Source organism: Mercenaria mercenaria, chromosome 14 (genome assembly GCF_021730395.1).
Source record: "Mercenaria mercenaria strain notata chromosome 14, MADL_Memer_1, whole genome shotgun sequence".
In the NCBI taxonomy this organism is placed as follows: domain Eukaryota; kingdom Metazoa; phylum Mollusca; class Bivalvia; order Venerida; family Veneridae; genus Mercenaria; species Mercenaria mercenaria.
Genome location: NC_069374.1, coordinates 1,440,001 through 1,461,391, shown reverse-complemented (window position 1 = coordinate 1,461,391; position 21,391 = coordinate 1,440,001). Strand labels below are relative to the sequence as shown.

The 21,391-nt window shown below is 35.7% G+C and overlaps 1 protein-coding gene across 2 annotated transcripts in view; it reads right to left on the bottom strand.

Annotated features, from left to right (window-relative positions):
- Window positions 1–13,701: 13,701 nt before the first annotated feature.
- Window positions 13,702–21,391, bottom strand: part of LOC123528053 (uncharacterized) — a 23,076-nt gene continuing 15,386 nt past the window's right edge. For both annotated transcript variants that reach the window (XM_053522806.1, XM_053522805.1), the window contains exon 3: window positions 13,702–18,028. The gene's annotated coding sequence lies outside the window, so the exon portion shown is untranslated. The remainder of the gene's footprint in view (window positions 18,029–21,391) is intronic.

Genomic DNA, 21,391 nt, shown 5'->3' with positions numbered 1-21,391 from the left:
TTTTTGGTTTGTTCTGCTTTAAATTTGTATATCCAATGCAATTTTCAGTGATAATGTGAAATCGTTTCAATTTCATGAGGACAAAATTTCGTGGTTTTGCATAAGTACAGCTACTTTGCCGTTGGAATATAAGTTTGTGAATTCTGATCTTTAAATTATAAGATAAGTTGGAATTTTACTGTTTTGTTGGGAGTAAATTTGTGGATTGACACAACTGCAAAAATTAGTGATTTCACAGTACAAGTTCTTTTCATTGATAACGCTGACTTATGTTAAAACGGTTTTAGTAAGGGAGACAACTCATGTTGCCTTACCTGGCTTTGTACTATTACTGAGTGACTTCCCTTCAGTGATCCTAAATATAGGTCACAATAAGGTAAATAGTTTTCCCTATATATTCTACTAATAAACTTTGATAATGTGGCAGTTGAGTCGAATAAGTCCAGGGGTGTTCGAAGATAATCCTACATAGATCTATTGCAAAGCAATTATTGGATTTACCTGTATTGGACAATAAACAGTGTCGATTGTATTCAGGTCAGCTGCCACATTATCAAAGTTTATTAGTATATAAAACTGACCTTTTTAAAGAGCTACCAAACATAGCTAGACCCATTTCAGAGAACAAATCCTTACCTCATTTTAAAGAGTTATGATAAACCTGATATAAAATGAAGAGAAAAGAGGGGTCATATATCTTCTAAGAGAGATTTCTATGGTCACATTTGCTTACTGTAAACTGACATCAAAATCACACTGCTGTGACCTGGAAGTACTACTCGTACTAAAATTGAGCTTGACTTCACCAAATACAACCTGCTCTCCCATTTTTCCTACCAAAATGTCAAAAATACATCCACAATGAAATTTAAACAGAAACTAGCTTCAATTTAGACCTCTGTTGCCATGCCAAGTGAAAAATTAGTGTTCAGATACCTGGCAGCCATTACGCGACTAGACCAGACGGCTCCCACGCTGGTTCCTTTAGTTTAGTTAGGCCTATAAGAAAAACTGTTTTTCTGTAATAGTCTCAATTTCATTTGTATAGTACTAGTATCATATCTGCATGAAAAATACCAAGTTTCAGCTTGATTAAATCAGTTTTCCAGGTTTTATGGCATTTTCAGTAATGCGGGTCCCTGCGCCAATTTTCCTTCAAAATTGATGTCGCGACATAATTTTTAACCAGTTCTTCTAGCCAGAGCTGGTTTTTGCCCTATTTCATAAATTTTCACCATAATTTGCAAGCAAATTACACACTAACACTTTGAAATATACCAAATGTCCCCTCTGAAAGGTATAGATGGGCAAAATTTAGAGTGTAAATGTGCATTTTTTTAAAAAAAAATACACCCAACACAGTGAAAATGTGATTTTTTGGGTTTTTATCAATTTTTGCAGCAAAATGTCAATGAAATGCTCATTTTTTACCAAAATCTGACCAAACTAGTTCATTTATATCAATATCTGGACAAATCTCAATTTTGCACACATTTTCTTATAGGTCACAATAAGGTAAATAGTTTTTCCTATATATTCTATATAAAACTGACCTTTTTTAAAGAGCTACCAAACATAGCTAGACCCATTTCAGAGAACAAATCCTTACCTCATTTTAAAGAGTTATGATAAATCTGATATAAAATGAAGAGAAAAGTATGTGTCATATATCTTCTAAGAGAGATTTCTATGGTCACATTTGCTTACTGTAAACTGACATCAAAATCACTCTGCTGTGACCTGGAAGTACTACTCATACTAAAATTGAGCTTGACTTCACCAAATACGACCTGCTCTCCCATTTTTCCTACCAAAATGTCAAAAATACATCCACAATGAGATTTAAACAGAAACTAGCTTCAATTTAGACCTCTGTTGCCATGCCAAGTGAAAAATTAGTGTTCAAATACCTGGCAGCCATTAGGACGGATTACACCAAACCGGAAGTGACTATTCAGTGTTACATGTGAAGTAGTCCAAAATGTAGTTCCATGCTATGGATGAAATCTGGTATAATGAGTGACATGAGGAGGTGACAGTTAAATTTTTGGCTTCTGTTTATTGCTTATAGTATTGAGAATAGATCTAGACCATTTTCATTGTAAATTTCTTGGAATAAGTTTTATTCTTTGCGAAAAATGTCTACCTGCGCATAACTGCTAAACGGCTGTTTTCATGGGGGCATTTTTAGAGGGTGATGTTTATCAGAACAGATTATTTTTCTTATATTCAACATAACATGTCAATATTTTTCTATTTTTGATAAGAAGACATGTTATACTAAATGATCATATATGGTTTTCATATCATTGAAATGCTCTAAAGTGCTGAAAATGAGGTCTGAATGTTTTGTTATTAATATGAAATAAATAAGGAATTGAATTGGTAGAATGTAACCATTACACGACTAGACCAGATGGCTCCCACGCTGGTTCCTTTAGTTTAGTTAGGCCTAAAATGACATTGAGTAAGCTAAAAAGTTGCAAATAAAATGAGAAAAATATAGTAAAAATATGTTTGGTAACTCGATCTACTTATAGTCAGAACCATGAGTAAAAAAAGCTGGTCTGTTAACGAAATTTTGTAATAAACGAAAACAAAATTACATGAACCAAGATACTGAAATACCCCCCACCCCACTCCTAACTATAATTTAGGGATAATACACGTTGTGTGTATTAACGTCTGCATTAAGCAGCTTGAAAGTATGTGACGGAGACCGATGGTCGAGGTCACAACGTATCCAAAGGGCTTCTGCAGACGTTCATACACGTGTGCTGTCGCTATATTATTTCATAAAAAAACATGACATGATGCTGTTAAAAAATGGAATGAATTAGGGGAGAAGCGAGTAAGTACAATGTTTGAGGCAGTGCGTTTTGGGTTGTTAACTGATGCAGCAAAACATACTAAGGATTAGATTGCGTTTTTTGTTGTTGTTGTTTTTGTTTTTTTTGGCTACAAAAAGGTCATTATGGAAGAAACAAGACACAGGTGACAGATAATGATTTTCTGTCTGCTCAAGGATATATGTCCGTCCCTGGAAAAGCATTTCAAAAATGTGTATTAAGGCATACAGACACTAAATAGAAAAATGGCGCGAAAAAAAATGGTAGTCGCATAATGGCGGATACAAATAGTTCTCAGTTTTTTTGCTCTGTAGAGCTATTTTCCTTATTTTCTTTGCAATTTTTTTGCTAAAATCACATGACAGATCTATGCTTGACATGTAGGTAGCATTTTCATAATGAAATAACAACATGACAAAATTTTTCATGGAAACTTAAATCATACACCACCAGTGTAATTTGGGGTCTCATTTTTTAGCTGATTTTGCAGTTTGTGTGTTTGACTGAAATTATTTTTCTTGCATCAGACATGACCCCCACTTTTCTTTTGATTTTTATTTAGCATTAACAATACTCTTCAAGAAAATGTAGGTAACCGTTACAGACATTTAAAATGGGTCCTGATGTGTGCTGCGGCCATTGGAAATAGGTCAATTTTATATAGAATAAGGAACAACAACTATTTAGTGTGTTATAACCTTAACAGCACGTGAATTGCCTTGTTCTCCCATTGATACATGGGAGGATCCAGTAAAAAAGTAGTCTTTATGCAAAAATAAAAAGATATCCAAGTCAAGGGCTATTTTGCGTGTCCGAAAATCGCTTCCAATGCTGCCAACAGAGAACATTAATTCGAAAATGATGTCATATTCAGTGCAGAAATTTAAAGATATTATTAATAAATTTATTTTATGTACAATTAATGAAGAGCTGTCCCGAAGTGTTCTTGTTGATATTTAGGCAGCATTTAGTTGTTAGTACAAATGTTCCGACAGGGACACCGCACTGTCGTACTGTCTACCCCTGCAGAGGTAAGTTCGATACTACGATAACAAGATGCAACATCACGACAACACGATGCCACAGCACGATAACACAATGTGACAGGACAACTACACAGTGCAACTGCAAATGCGATAGAAGGACATTAACATCGTGTTATGACGTCATTTTTTTCAAGCTGTCGCATCGTGTTGTGTTATCGCATTGTGTTGTAGTGCTGTCGCGGTCAGCAGAACCTCATTAATATCGCGCAATAGCCTCGTGTTATTGTAGTGTCGAGGTCAACTGTACGTTATTCAGGTAGTGCTGCACGTTCGGATCAATATTTTTACTACAACATAGAATTTGATTAAACCCTGATTTTTCAAAACTTCTGAATATACCTAGAAAATTCAGCAAATAAAAATGTAGGGTCGCGTGCTTGACTTTTTGCTTGACTGATTTGAAAAATTTGGACCTCACGCATGAGAGACTTGGAGAAATTTACACTTCGCAAATAGAAATTTTTCTACAATGTAGATTCTAGCTCTTAGTTGTAAATAAATGCATGGCCTATAATGTGGTGAAAATAAATGTATAATGTTCATGTGCTTATGATATTTGTCCATGACTGAAGTGAATCGCACTTTTCAAGCTAATTTTAAGACATTATATTTGAATTATCTAACATGTTTGGAGTTCAGATGCGAAGGAATTATATCACGAGGAGGCCGAGTGATATAATAATACGCATCTGAATGACAAACAATGATTTTATTCAAGAGCAAATCACTAAATAAGATATATTATTTCGATTCTAACAAGTTACCAAGGATAATAAAGTACATCCTTGACGGCATAAATTGAATATTTGCCCGTTTTCAATCGGTTTCTTTTCCAACGTGCCGCTATGCTGTTTGACGCTGTGACGTAATAATTGTGACGTCAGAACAGTGAATTGTTGTGAAATAATTCACTGTTTTCAGTCTTCTTTGTTTAATAGGAAAATGAATCGGATCGTGTTAGAATGTAGAGTAACTTCGGATAAATTCGACAGTCGTGTATATTCGACACCTTGAATTAATATCCGTGTGGAAAAACCCATAATGTCCTAGAATAATTCTTCTTAGGTTATTTATATGACGTCATATTTATGTATGACATCATGAGAACATTTTGATCACACAGGTGCTCTTTCCTTTTCCGATACGCGCATCGGGTAACTTCGACAGTCAAATTCATTTTGAACGAAAACCGCAGTTACAGTTTTCTGTAAGAATGGTCAGCGAAGCTAAGGTATGTAAAACTATTCTTACAACTGCATTTTGACTTTATTTAACCGAAATATAAACAGAACTATATTTGATGTTGATGTTTAGAAACAAATAGTATCCCATGTTTCCAAGCATGACCTTGGCTAGGGGGTGACGAAATTTGGTAGACAAGATATAACATTGTCGTGCAAATTCGTCATACTATTCAAAATTATTCACTTATATCTCCTTTAAAGGATATTTACGGTATACAAGTGGTTTAAACGGTTTTTTACCAATGCAAGCTTTCCTAATTTTGTCCACACAGATTCTTAGAGTATGTAACCTGAGCTGACGTTGCTAATTACGTCATTAAAAAGCACCTGTACATTTAATTAGCGTGCACATAATTACACCTGGGACCAATATGAATATATGACAATTAATTATCAATAGACAATAAAAATTCATGCAAAGTGTAATATATTGAACAGCATACAATAAGAACATATCATCGATCGTTATTTAAAACAATTATAGCCGAGTACTCCACATATTTCGGTAACAAAACTGTGACCCTTCTATCAGATTAAAATGTCGAGACAAATTTATGCGAAATGTTGCAGCTACTCTCTGTCAAAACTTGCTTCCGCCGTTCAGACGGTAGAAAATGGTACCATGTCAAAAAAGACGGCAGCAGCGAATGAATAAATAAACATCATTATTCAATAATGAGGCTATATCTTATATTGTTTCCCGAAACAATTAGCCAGCGTTTGTATAATCTACTGAACAATAAAGATTATTGTTTGTTTAACTTTTTATAGCTCGAGTTATGAAATCTGAAAAATTAGAGCCTACTCGTCAGCATAAAACCATGTGTTATGTCTGTTGCGAAATTAGCTGTTTTTAATGTAGTTCTACAAAAATGATTAATGTTCAACTTGTATATTTTTAAAATTCATCAGGGTGCCGAATTTGCCCGAAAGATGTCGAAATTACACGACGACAACAATCAGAATAAAATCCATCATATTAACGATGTAGATGCAAACACTGGGCAGCGTTTTATACTGAAGACGCAGAAAAGGTCTACTTTCGTTTTCATGAAATGTTCGCACCGATCATTCTGCAACGAAAATTGCTTCACCGTTTTTATGCTTAAGGTGTCGAATATACCCGAAGTTACTCTATAATAATTCACTGTTTTCAGCCTTCTTTGTTTAATAGGAAAATGAATCGGATTGTGTTAGAATTTCATTTCCATACGCCGAATCCAGGCTTTATTTAAGAAATAAGCTAGAGCTCTGTATCTCATTTAGTGATTTGTCGCTGAATAAATCATTGTTTGGAGTTCAGATGCGAAGGAATTATATCACGAGGGCTATATACTGAGCCGGATGTAAACAACCCTAGCAGACGTCACACAAGACCCGCATGTTACGTTTCCCGCCATTTTGTATATGGTGCAGATGAGTGTACAGGTCATTACATCTGCCGGGAACCAGTTAATAATTGTCATAAAATCAGCTTGACCTCGTTGTTTTGAACACCCATTCCTTGTGGTTCGATTATACGCACCAGGCAGGCGACTACGGAGGTACAGGCCTGTATATACGTAAGCTGCCGTCTGCATAAACAAAGAAATGGGAAACGTAACGTGCAAGCTTAACGTAACTTCTGCTACTGTAAATTTTTATCTGGCTCAATATAATAACTCCTCACAAACTTGAATATTCATCTTGAATTTATTAAACGTGTTGAATAAAATTATATAATTCGAGGTTCTTATTGTATGTTTTTTATAAATTCAATGTAGGTTGCGGCTTGGCGGACAAGCGGCCTGAAGTAAGCGGCCAGGCGGTATGATGACCTGGCTTTCTCGGGTATCTATTTTAAAATAATGATGTAGAAGTTACGATAAAGAAAACTGTGAATACAAACGTTAGGCCCTTCAGTTAGGCCGTCGGATTATTTTTTTCAGAATAAAGAAATTATTTGATGTATCTCATTGGGCATAAACCAACATGACTTGATTTCTTTGTAGTAAATCTACTCTGACAGGTTGCGTTCATGATTTAAACAAACTAGGTAGAGTATTACGCAATGTACATCCTATGTACTAAGGTTTAGGTCTTGAGCTTTTAGACAAGAAACTTTTTTAAAGTAGATCTAGTTATATAATCTAAGGCTAAGTAAATATAGTGAACTCCAGGACGGGACCAATTTTGTCCACAGGAGTACAATTTGAACAAACATGGCAAACTGGTAACTTGTCCGGGAAATGGACTCTTATCTAGTGCATAAATGGCACTTCCTTTGCCAAAATGTCATTCATAAATGAAGAGGAGAGATGATAGGACCGCTTACACATAGCTTGTAAGTATAAATATAAAACAATATAAAAAAGAAATAAAACAATCTGGGACAACTGCGTCAGGGAGTGGACGCTTTTGCTCAGTGGTTAATGCATTGGACTTCAAACTCGTGCGACCTGAGCTTGAATCCCGCCTCAGACACAGGTTTTTTTCATCATAAAATTCTATCCTCTTCAATTTCTGTTACGCTCTTAAGTCGTAAAATCTTATTGACTTTCAAATGAATTAATCTATAGCTTTTACTTCGACGCTGCACTCCCTACTGCAAAATTTAATAATTACCATACGGACAGCTCGCCTTAAAGAAAGTTCAGGGCTGGTATTCATAAAGCTCCTAAGGGAAAATTTTCCTTAAGGGACTAACTAAGGGAAAAGTTCCAAAAAAATCTTGTGGACAATCGTTGAGATAGTTGGAATGTCTAACAATATTGTCACATAACAGTCTGGCATAGTAATGAAGATATCAATAAATTTTATAAAGTCTACACTTTTCTTTTGTGCTATGTTGTTAGGAAATTTTACAAAGTTAAGGATTTTCCTAAGTTTTCTCCTGAGAAGCTTTATGAATACGGGTCCAGGTCAACTTAATTAGAAATAAGATTTTGTGAAACCGTCTATCTTTGAACACAAGAATATTGCCCCTGTACATGTGAATATTGCCCCTGTACATATGAATATTGCCCTTGTACATATGAATATTGCCCTTGTACGTATGAATATTTAGTATTGCCCTTGTACGTATGAATATTGTCCTAGTACATAAGGAAATAGCCATTTTTCATATGAATATTGCCCTTGTACATATGAATATTGCCCTTGTACGTATGAATATTTAGTATTGCCCTTGTACATATGAATATTGCCCCTGTACATGTGAATATTGCCCTTGTATGTATGAATATTTAGTACCGGTATTGCCCTTGTACATATGAATATTGCCCCTGTACATGTGAATATTGCCCTTGTACATATGAATATTGTCCTAGTATGTAAGGAAATAGCCCCTTTTCATATGAATATTGCCCTTGTTCAGACGAATATTACCCTTGCTGGATATGTGTGGATACAATAAAGAGTAACCAAATCCTTGGAATGTGTTTAGTAATAACACAAGTCAAAACTCAGTGACATATTTTAATTATATTCGTATATTTATGCAATTTCAATAAATTACTCACACAATTTTGATTTATTATTTATCAAAATATGTGTTACACTGAGAATCTACACTAGGTCATGCATTAAACAAGAGGGCCATCATGGCCCTATATCGCAAAAATCAATCAAAAGAATTATGAGAAAATATAGTTGTAATTTTCTTAAAGTAACTTATCAAGATTTGAAAAAAATTTGTAGAGGTCCACTAGGCAATGCTACATGTCAAATATCTAAGCTCTTGGCCTTCTGGTTTATTTTTAGAAAATTTTGAAGATTTTTCTATGTACAATCAAGTAACCCCATGGGGCGGGGTCAATTTGATCCCAGGGTTCATGATTTGAATAAATTTTGTAAAAGTCTACTAGGCAATGCTACATGTCAAATATCTAAGATCTAGGCCTTCTGGTTTATTTTTAGAATTTTTTTTAAGATTTTCCTATGTAAAATCAAGTGACCCCTGGGGAGGGGTCAATTTTGACCCCGGGGAAATTGACCCCAGGGTCATGATTTGAACAATTTTAGTAGAGGTCCATAGGCAATGCTACATGTCAAATATCTAAGCTCTAGGGCTTCTGGTTTTTGAGAAGAAGATTTTTTAAGATTTTCTTATGTAAAATCAAGTGACCCCTGAGGCGGGGTCAATTTTGACCCCGGGGTCATGATTTGCATAAACTTAGTAGAGGTCCACTAGGCAATGCAATGCTTCACACCAAATATCTAAGCTCTAGGGCTTCAAGTTTTTGAGAAGATGATTTTTAAAGTTTTTCCTTTCGGTTGCCATGGCAACCAGAGTTCTGCATGGAATTCAATTATTTGAATAATTTTGAAAGGGGGCCACCCAAGGATCATTCCTGTGAAGTTTGGTGTAATTCTGCCCAGTGGTTTTCAAGAAGAAGATTTTTTTTACAAATTGTTGACGGAAAAGGCACGACGGACATCAAGCGGTCACAATAGCCTCACCTTGTCACTTCGTGACAGGTGAGCTAAAAAGTTAATGGCATAAAAAATGAAATAAAATATTCAAGTATGGACATACACTTCGTGAACTATAATTATAGGTTATTAGCTCTGTATCTGGAAATATGCGCGAGTTCTTCAGCGGAATACTGCGTGACTCTAGGAGCGCAATATTCTTCCGCTAAAGAACGAGTGCATATTTCCCGATACAAAGATAATAATCTTTTTATTACATAAGCATCTACACGTATAAATATAATGTAAATATCATAAATTTGTTCAACAGCCTGACAATACTGAACTAAACAGAAAAAAATAGTGCAACAACACACACTGAATTATGTCACGCTCCCGATATGAAATTCAGGCGTCAGTGTATGGAAAAATATTGACGTTTCCGGTACCAGTGTAACTTAAGAGGGGAATAGAAACGAATATGTAATAATATTTATTATGAAAGTGATTTTGCACAGCCGTGATGAGATAAAACCAATTTGTACACTACCGACAAACCGAAAGAATTCAGTTTATCATAATCATAATGCTTTTTCTTCACACTGGTCAATACTTGCACTATTTAAAAGCTCAGGACTGGGTTGCCAAATTATACCTAATGTCTTCATTGCTTATAGTACCAGGATTATAATACTGGAGTCAAAGTAGAGCGTATTTTCTCACTTTTATGTGATAAAAGATTTTGATTAAAAATGCCTTTAGTTATAGAACTAGTTGATTAAACAATATTATGCTCGCCAAGTGCTCGAATGCTATCATTCAACTTAACTCGTTCAATAACAACTACTGAAACTGCACCCATTTGATACCATTTTCATCATTAATACAAACAAAGCAAATATAATGAGCAAACGATTTTCACCATCAATAAAGCAATATACACAAGACGACAATCTTTTATTACAGTATATACAACAGAACGTATGAAATTATATAACTTTTTATTATTTACCTATAAAACTTCTGTCAAATATATCGCTTGTATTTCACAAGTTAATATGAACAGCCAGAAAAAAATCTGTATTGTACCTTTTGTATTGTATGTTGCCGCAGTACTTTCATTTAATATGCATGACCTGATAGTTAAAAAATAGCAGATATAAAAACTTCACTCAGTTCTATTTTAACGTCAATAAACATTGAAGATTTCGTTCGATAACAAAAATAATAAACAAAAAGTTGGATGTATATAATACTAGAAATACTTTCTGCATACCCATGGACAGAATGTCGAGCCCACCAGCACCTTTGGCCTCTAAGTGTGACCTTGACGTTAAACCTAGGGACCTGTTTCTTGCGCATGACACTCCGACTCATAGTGGTGAACATTTGTGCCAAGTTAGATTAAAATCCCTCCATGCATTAGGAAGAAATGCTCAGGACAAAGTTTTTATCCCCCGCCGATGAAATCGGGACGGGGTATTGAAATGGCGTTGTCCGTCCATTCCGTGCATGTGTGCGTCCGTCCGCAGCCATTTCTCAGTAACTAGCAGGTAGAATTTCATGAAACTTGACATAAACATGGACAACATACTGCAATGATGCCCGTCAAGTTTTTTTTTTGATTGGTCAATTTTCCTTAGAGTTATTGCCCTTTATTTACTGAAAAATGCCCAAATATGTCCATCCGCAGCCATTTCTCAGTACTAGCAGGTAGAATTTTTCATGAAACTTGAAATAAACATGAACCAACATACTGCGATGATGCCGGTCAAGTTTCTTTTGGATTGGTTAATTTCCCTTAGAGTTATTGCCCTTGATTTAATGAAAAATGCCCAAAAATGTCTGTCTGAAGCAATTTCTCAGTAACTATCCGATAGAATTTCATAAAACTTGAAATAAACATGAACCAGCATACCACTATGATGCCCGTCATTTTTTTTTTTTGCGGGGTGGGGGGGGAGGTGATTCAGTTTCCCTTAGAGTTACTGCCCTTTAATTGTTAAAAAATCCACAGACTTGTACATAACAAACCAACCAATTGGTAGAATTTCATTAAACTTCTTTTATTCTTTTCCATGAACATTTATTATAAACATGTGAAGTTGTTGCCTCGGTCACACCCCCCCCCCCCCCCCCCCCCCCCCAAAAAAAAAATCATTCCTTTTGATTATTTTTTTTCCCAAATCTTCCATGAATATTTTGTACCATTCCGTCACCTCACTCTCCACTCAGTCATGCCCACCACCCCGATCATGCATCCTCCCCAACCCCACCCCTCCCTCCCCAGCCCCCAATTTTTTTTTTTTGTTCATTTTTAATTTTCCATCAATATTTATAATCAACATGTGAAGTTTTGTACCCTCACCCCCGCTGCCCCCCCCCCCCCCCCCCCCCCCCCCACAAAAAAAAAACAAACATTCATTTTCTGTTAAAATGATTTTGACTAATGAAATTATTTGCTTCTTAACTTTTTGGCCAGATATATTTTTTGCCATTCCTCACTGCAAACCCTTTCATTGAATCTGCTTGTTGTTCTTGTATCCTTTGACCTATAAGTGTGACCTTGACCTTAGACCTAGGGACCCGGTTTATGCGCATGTCACACCATCTCATAATTGTGCCAAGTAACATCCCTTCATGCATGAAGAAAAAAATCTCCGGACAAAGTCTTTATTGAATCTGACCTCTGACCTCTAAGTGAGACCTTGACCTTAGACCTTGGGACCTGGTTCTTATGCATGACACTCTGTCTCATGTTGGTGAACATTTGTACCAAGTTACATTAAAATCCCTCAATGCATGAAGAAGATACTCTCCAGACAAAGTTTGTGGACGCCGCCCGCCCCCCAGGGGCGTTTCCATAATACGTCGCGTTTTTCAAACGAGCGTATAAAAGGGATTGCTTAAATATGCATGACAAAGTTACAGCCCGGACATGCTCTACATTCTACAATGACCTTTGACCCACAATGTGTGACCTTGACCTTCGAGATAAGCCCGAGGTTTCCGTCTTGTAGAAGTGAACATTTTATGCCAAAGAAAAACAAGAGTGTCAGGCTGTAACAAAATACACCTGTCGAAATATTCAGTTACGTAAGTTCAAGGGCCATAATTCAAGAGTGTCAGGGGTCATTTGGGTGGCTATCAAACTTGGCCGAGATACCAGTATTATGCCCAAAACCATTGTCGTCAAGTCTGGTGAAGATTTGATGGAAACTGACTTAGAGGGCGGACAAGGCTAAATTCGCAGTTTTTCGAATAAATCAAGGGCCACAATCCAAGAGTGATTTTGGTGGTTATCGAACTTGGCAGAGATATTATGCCCACACACATTGTCAGCAATTTGGTGAAGATCGGATGAAAACTATTCGACTAAGAAAGCGCACAAGGTTACATTGGTAGTTTTTTGAGTAATTCAAGGGCCACAATTCAAGAGAGCCTGGGGCGATTTGGGTGGTTATCGAACTTGGCCGATATATTATGCTCACAAACATTGTCAGCAAGTTTGGTAAAGATCGGATGAAAACTGTTTGACTAAGAGTATGGGCATGCTTCTGGTTGCTGCCCGCCCGCCAAGGGTGTTCACATAATACTCCCTGCTCTTTCAGATACGGGCGTATAAAAATAAGTTATTTTACAGTATTATTATTATATTATTATACCAGATTTGTTGAGCGCCCTTTTCATATGTAATATACGTTCAAAGGCGCTTTACAATTAAACATGTGACACATCGCAGATATGTAGGAAAATAACAAAACATGACATATGCAATCACAAAACTGAAACTGAACAATTTGATTAAACCCCTTTTTTATAAATGATATTTTCAATGGCGTTGTACATAATAAAAAATAACAACAATATCATAATTGAACAATGATAATATTTACAGCCTTATTGTAACAAACAGCCATGACCGCACCCCCACCCCTGAGGTCGCTTTACCCCTATTGCCAATACCAGTGCTTTAAACATCTGGTACGCCCAGACAGGCTGCATATAGTGGTTCAACCTCCGGTAAATGGTGCCATCATGTATGTTTTAGATAGAAATTACCACACATTTCAAGTGAAACTCAAGTCTTGCGAAAAACACACACATAGAACGTCATAACCCTTAAAATGTGACATGATGAAATAAAAGATGGATTGTCAATTTAGTTAATTACAGTAATAAGTAAATGCAGTTCAAAAATGTGAGTAGAAATATAATAAATCTGCTATTTTATTGCAATGAAAACAAAATGGCTGCCATTTTGACCAAATATTTAAATGCTGATAACTTTCTCAATTTTTAATTCGATTTTGAAAATTCTTTCATTTCTTTAAATGATTTAAGAAATCCCAGCAGATAAAATTAACATCAAAACAACATTGCCTTTCAGTCTAAATTAAAAGGGGAGATAATCCATGAAACATAGGTACAAGAGTTATGACCCTTGTGTCATATGGTGAGAGTGATGATGTGGAACAACTATTTTTAGTTTGAATCAAAGCCTCTCGATATAAAATTCTAAGTAAAAGGGGCATAATTCATGAAAACTTGCTGCTAGAGTTATGGACCTTGTGTCATAAGATGTGGGTGATGATGTGGATCAAATATATTATGTTTGAATCAAATCTGTTTAGTAATAACTGAGATAGATTGAAAGTAAATCAAAACTATAACCTGAAATCCTAAGTAAAAGGTGGGGAATAATTCATGAAATATTGGTAAGAGAGTTTGAGAGCCCTTGAGCCATATGATGTAGGTGATGATGTGGAATAACTATTATAAGTTTGAAACAAATCCATCAAGTAATTACATAGATAAATAGAAAGTGCAATCCTGTTTAAGATTTCGTGTAACCCAGTCCTGAAGGTTTAGCTGTATATCACAAAACAACAGATTTTTTTAGCGAATGAACAGCATCTTGACACACAACTTATCTGTCCAATACATGTTTTACTGTTCTGTTCCACGCAGTTGAATACTTAAAATATTCTAAATGAGTTGTCCCCCTTTAAATAAGAATGCCCTTTGTAAAGAAATAGATGTAAACAATTGTCAAAACGATGTTTTACCTAGTTATATAAAGTTTAAGGATGACTTCCCGTAATACTATCCCAATTTCACCGAAAGCGTACATACAACTTGATAATGTAAGCTTTGAAAATGTCAAACGATAGAAATAAGGTGCATATTGACAAGTTATATAGTGACAGAAGTTCTCAAAAATTTCCTTTAGATTACCTCCCCTGATAATTTTGCTTTTTCATGAGTTACCTCCCCTGAAAACTAGAAAAAATAATTCTCTCCTTTTCCCTACGGGGAATTTTAGATTTCTTTTTGATATTTGTATCAGAATCATATAATGCAGCTTTCTACCGCAAAATTTTCTCGAAACTCAAGCTCATGGCAGATTCTCATAATCAAAGAAATTATATATTTCCCATAGGCATAAATGTTAACTTCAATACCGATTATCTCCTCAAAAAAATGATAAAATTCGAAAATCTCTCGGTGAAACGTTTTTAATTTTGAATGTCTTTAAAATGACTAAATTTCATTTAAATATTACCATCCAGTTACAAGATATGAAATATGGCTATTACACCATGTTATCCTTAAACACTCGCACGATGTTGCAAATGCATCAAAACGAAGACATGTAACAGCTTTTTAAAAATGGTGAGTTTTTAAAGGCGCTGGACTGTCCAGAAGGGTGGCCCCTTCATGTAGTCCCTTTCCAGAATTCAATACATATATGAATAAATTGACAATGGTTTTGTACAATAATATAAATGTTTTATATGCTGTTATATTTTCATGAAAAACAATGCTTTCTTTATATGATTTGATAACGTTCGAACGTTTTTTCTCCGAAACATGGACCTATACCTGAAATCGACTTTCATTTCATAGTGCAAACATTCCAGCAAACAGTTTATGAAATTCAAGTAGAAAATATAGCTTGTACTGTCTTAATTTGGTTTATCTATGATTTGAAATTCAGATGCAAACATTCTGGGAACATTATAAAAAAAGATAAAAATGTGGCCATTAGAGATTCAACGTTGTTTCCTACGAATTTGACCTTGGTTTATAATTCATATTATAGAGTAAAAATCTTGTCAGAGATTTTTTAAGGCTATCATTCTGACCAAGTTTCATTGCAATTGTGCCAAAGTTGTTGACGACAGATGACGACGGGCACAGGACGATCACAAATGCTCACCTTGAGCATTTTATGCTCTCATGTGAGCAAATAACGTGTCATTGTAAAAGGTTACGATCAAAACAGCATTATACTATTTTGTCTTCTGTTCGCAAGCAATCAACATAAACATAACTGGTAAAACTCAAAACAGTTCATATATATTATTAAATACAAATTACATAAGGCGAACATACCATACATCTACAATAGTCTATCAAATATATATACACATGGTAATTGCTATAATTTAGAAAGGAAAACATTATCTTCCTATAGAAATAGACCTACATGTAATGTAATATTTGTAAGCTTATGTTTATTATATAGTCTGTAGTCCCATTTCCTTGTAATACCAACTTTTGTTGATGAAAAGATTGTTTCTCTTGCAACATGTATTCGTTTAATATGTAGAAATAAGTGAAACTTAAAAAAAAAATTAAGTAGAGATAAAAAATTAGTCATTCCATTCATTAAGTAACTCCAATAATTTTACAATGCAACTAGTCTCTACATAGAAAAGTTTCCATCTTTTGTTTAATCAAAGACTGTTTCACAATCATATAAAACAACAAGAGTGGATACTGTCACAAAATACGCCTGTCAATTCAAGGGCCATAATCCAAGAGTGCCTGGGGCGATTTGGCTGGTCATCAAACTTGGTCGAGATATTATGCCCACAAACATTGTCAGCAAGTTTGGTGAAGATCAGATGAAAACTGTTCGACTCAGAGAGCGGACAAGGCTAAATTCGCAGATTTTGAGTAATTGAAGGGTCATAATCCAAGAGTGATTTGGCTGGTTATCGAACTTGGCTGATATTTTATGCCCACAAACATTATCTGCAAGTTTGGTGAAGATCGGATGAAAACTGTTCCACTTAAAGAGGGACAAGGCTAAATTCGCAGTTTTTCGAGTAATTCAAGGGCCATAACCCAAGACTGCATGAGGCGATTGGCTGGTTATCGGACCTGGCCGAGATATTATGCCCACAAACATTGTCGTCAAGTGTGGTGAAGATCGCATGAAAACTGTTCCACTTAAAGAGCGGACAAGGCTAAATTCGCCGTTTTTCGAGTAATTCAAGGGCCATAACCCAAGACTGCATGAGGCGATTGGCTGGTTATCGGACCTGGCCGAGATATTATGCCCACAAACATTGTCGCCAAGTGTGGTGAAGATCGCATGAAAACTGTTTGACTTAGAGGGCGGACAACTTGCTAAATTTGCAGATTTCGAGTAATTCAAGGGCCATAACCCAAGAGTGCATGGGGCGATTTTGCTGGTGATCGAACTTGGCCGAGATATTATGCCCACAAACATTGTCACCAAGTTTGGATGAAAACTGTTCGACTTAGAGAGCGGACATGCTTTAGGACGCCGACCGCCCGCCCACCACAGGTGTTCACATAATACTCCCCGCTCTTTCAGATACGGGCGTATAAAAGGGTTCACAGTTTTAATTTTTTATCAAAATTATGAAAAGTCCGCTGAGAACAAGGTTTTCGTAAAAATATGTTCTTTCTAGTATAATTATTAATGTCGTCTGCTAGAAACATATAAGTTTCTACAGAGACTACAATCCATATCAGATAAGTAGGGATTTTCCCTTTAATAAGAAGACTTATGCATGAAAATATTAGATGTTGTAGTATAAGGCTAAGGACTATGCAAACAAATAGTGATTTTGGTAACAACATAAAAACATGTCTCACAATATATTTTTTTCTTAGAACAAAGTGCATTTAATATTTAAACAATTCCATAAAAAGATTGCAACTTCTTTGCCGTGGTATGTCAAACACAACAAAATTCATTTGCAACAGGGCCGTTTCCAGGCATTTTAAAACTTAATATCTTAAAATAACACTTAAACATTGTTAACAATTAACATCAAAATGAAGCCAAATCAAACACTTTTTTTAGGTTGTCTTTTGACAGCGCGCGTGACTGTTTGAAACCCTTCCAGTTAATACTTACTTACATACAAAACTTTACTTATTTAAACTTTTCTTAGTTAGAAAAATGAGCTCAAAGCGATATGATACACAAGTGAAAGTCCGACATTTCTTTACCAACTAATTTAAGTAAAACAGTATGATTTGTCCCTGGTAATGAAAATTAATAATTCCAAGTAGTTTTTCTCACAGATTTTTGGGTATAATACGTTTATAGTCCTGCAAAATTCTTTTGTCCAATTGCCAGAAACAAGCGTCATGTCCTGTATGTTATGGTGTTTGTAGCCTAGCCACCAGAAATACATGTATGCTCTTGAAGTATAAAGGGAAACTGAACCTGAAAAAGACATTGAAAATCATATAATTTACGAGTATTTACAATGATTTGAATGCTTCTCTTACTGCGCATATGTAACCACGTAAATAAAAACAATTACTCGACGCAGAGGCCAAAGGTCAAACAATATTCGAAGACACTAACATGAACCAAGGAAACCAGTTACAAGAAATATATCCATGGAAACGACCAACACCGGATGTCGGCCTAGACGAGAGTTACCAAGATGTGCCGGACGAGCACTTCATTGATACAATAGCTATGACTATGTACTAACCGGTACTGATAAACTGGTGTAGAAACGCAATCATGTATTCATTAGTTAATTAAATGTGCAGATGATAAATAGTCTCAGAGACGTTTAAATATAACATATATAACATATAGTTTATTCGATATAAAATTGTACATAGTGAAACAGATGTGCTTTAACTAAAACAATGTTAAGAGATAGATTATACTGAATTAAATCAGTAATTTTCTTAAGAATGCGAAAATCAATATTGTTGGTAGTAACTGGATTTAACAGAAACGGTAGTGTTTAAGATTTTAAATTGTTTTTGAATTTAAGGAATCGATCTTTAATGAAATATCTAGAATACCTTAACGCGAGATATAAGGTCAGAGACCACTAATTCAAACAAGAGGGCCATGAAGGCCCTGTATCGCTCACCTGACCTATTGACCTAAAGACCATCAAGATTAACATTCTGACCAAGTTTCGTTAAGATATGGTATAAATGTGGCCTCTAAAGTGTAAACTAGCTTTTCTTTTAATTTGACCTAGTGACCTATTTTTTGACCCGACATGACCCAGATTCAAATTGGACCTTGAAATCATTAAGATTACCATTCTGACTAAGTTTCATGAAGATACAGTCATAAATGTGGCCTCTAGAGTGTTAACAAGCTTTTCCTTTGATTTGACCTAGTGACCTAGTTTTTGACCCCACCTGACCCAGATTTGAATTTGACCTATAGATCATCAAGATTAACATTCTGACCAAGTTTCATTAAGATATAGTCATAAATGCGGCCTCTACAGTGTAAACTAGCTTTTCCTTTGATTTGACCTGGTGACCTAGTTTTTGATCCTACATGATCCAGATTCAAACTAGACCTTGAAAATATCAAGATTACCATTTTGACCAAGTTTCATAAAGATAAAGACATAAATGTGGCCTCTACAGTGTTAACAAGCTTTACCTTTGATTTGACTCGGTGACCTAGTTTTTAACCTGACATGACCCAGGTTCGAACTTGACCTAAAGATTATCAAGATTAAAATTATGACAAAGTTTCATAAAGATACAATAATAAATGTGCCCTCTAGAGTGTTAACAAGCTTTTCCTTTGATTTGACCTAGTGACCTAGTTTTTAACCCCACCCGTCCCAGATTCAAACTTGACCTATACTGCCTCAAGACTAACATTCCGACCAAGTTTCATTAAGATAAGGTCATAATGGTGGCCTCTAAAGTGTAAACTAGCTTTTCCTTTGATCTGACTTGGAGATCTAATTTTTGAACCCACATGACCCAGATTCAAACTGGACCTTTAGATCATCAAGATTAACATTCTATCCAAGTTTCATTAAGATTGGACAAAAACTGTGACCTCTAGAGTGTTAACAAGCTTTTCCTTTGATTTGACCTGGTGACCCAGTTTTTAAACAAAGATGACCTAATATCAAACTCATCCAAGATTTAATTGAGGGTAACATTTTGACCAAGTTTCATTAAGATTGGCTCAAATTTGTGACCTCTAGAGTGTTAACAGTCAAATTGTTGACGCCGACGCCGACGGACGACGACGGACACAGGGCGATCACAAAAGCTCATCTTTGAGCACTTCGTACTTCGTGCTCAAGTGAGCTAAAAAGGGGAACTTACTGGAAATTAGATCTTTTTAGTGTGTTAAGATCATTTTATTGTAGGGATAACCCATGTTTTTCATAATTATAACATCTGCAGAATCCCGAGGGATTGGTTCAACGGTTGATGCCCGAGCCCGTAGGGCTAGGGGTATTCTAAAGATGGTATAACACGAAAAGAACATGCGCTTACGCTATTCTAGCATAAAACACGTAAAAACTGATAAATAAATATTTTGTTCCTAAACATCATAAACTTCCAATGAAATGCGCGGGAATATCTGCGTTTTTTTTTTCATGTTCACGTCATTCCCTTTTGAATTATCCGTTTTGGGGCCTTAATACGTTTACGCTTTGGGAAGGAACTCACATGTATAAAAAGATGTTTTAACACTTGTTTTCTCTCCTGTTAAAACGTCCTCGAAAATTGAAAAGAACAGCAGTTTAATTCCAGAATATACATTTTGACAATATTTGCTACACGTGGTTGCTATTGGAGACAGTTTCATGAAATGGTTTTCTCTCTCTATGGCAGGGAATTATACAAATGTATAATTTGAAAGCGAAAAATGCTCAAGTAAAGTATCAGTCTTCTTAAATGTTCATCGTTCGTTTCTTTTTTAGGTGAAACGTAGCAGCAGCAACGTGATTAAATATATACATGTTTATATTCATAGAATCTATAATGTTGTAATGTTGAATGGAAGTCTAGGCTGAACGCCGCGTGAACGCGGTGACATTTACGTCCATTTTGTTATGTATTGTGGTTATATAGCAGTAATTCGGTCAAAAATGTGCTTCTGTGGTGTCGAAGAAGTCCCTAATAAATACATGCTATTTCTTTCCATTTTTCGCGCACTAGAGCTTGCGCGGTATATAGCTCACATGTAAGCTGTACTCGTTGACAATAAAACCGTATATAGCTTACACTGAATATAGCTCACTGTAAATTGTATATGTAGAGATGCTGCATATCCCCGTATATATGGTTCATTTTTAAGCACTTCTTCTTCTACTATTACTACTACTACTACTACTGCTACTATTATTGCTGCATCTATTGCTACTACTACTACAGCTGATACTGCTACTACTGCTTCTACTGTTGCTGCTGCCACTACTACTACTTCTGTTGCTTCTACAACTCCTACTACTGCTACTACTTCTGCTATTGCTTCTGTTGCTGCAACTGCTACTGCTACTGTTGCTACTACTGCTACTGGTACAGCTATATCTACTTCTGCTGTTACTACTACTCCTACTACAGCTACTATTGCTTCTGTTGGTGAAGCTGCTACTGCTACTGCTAGTGCTGCTGCTGTCACTACTACTACTTGTACTTCTGCTGCTACTACTTCTGCTATTGCTTCTGTTGCTGCAGCTGCTACTGTTGCTGCTACTGCTACTACTGCTGCTGCTGCTGCTGCTACTGCTGCTACTACTACTGCTGCTGATACTACTAGTCCTACTGCTACTACTGCTGCTGCCGC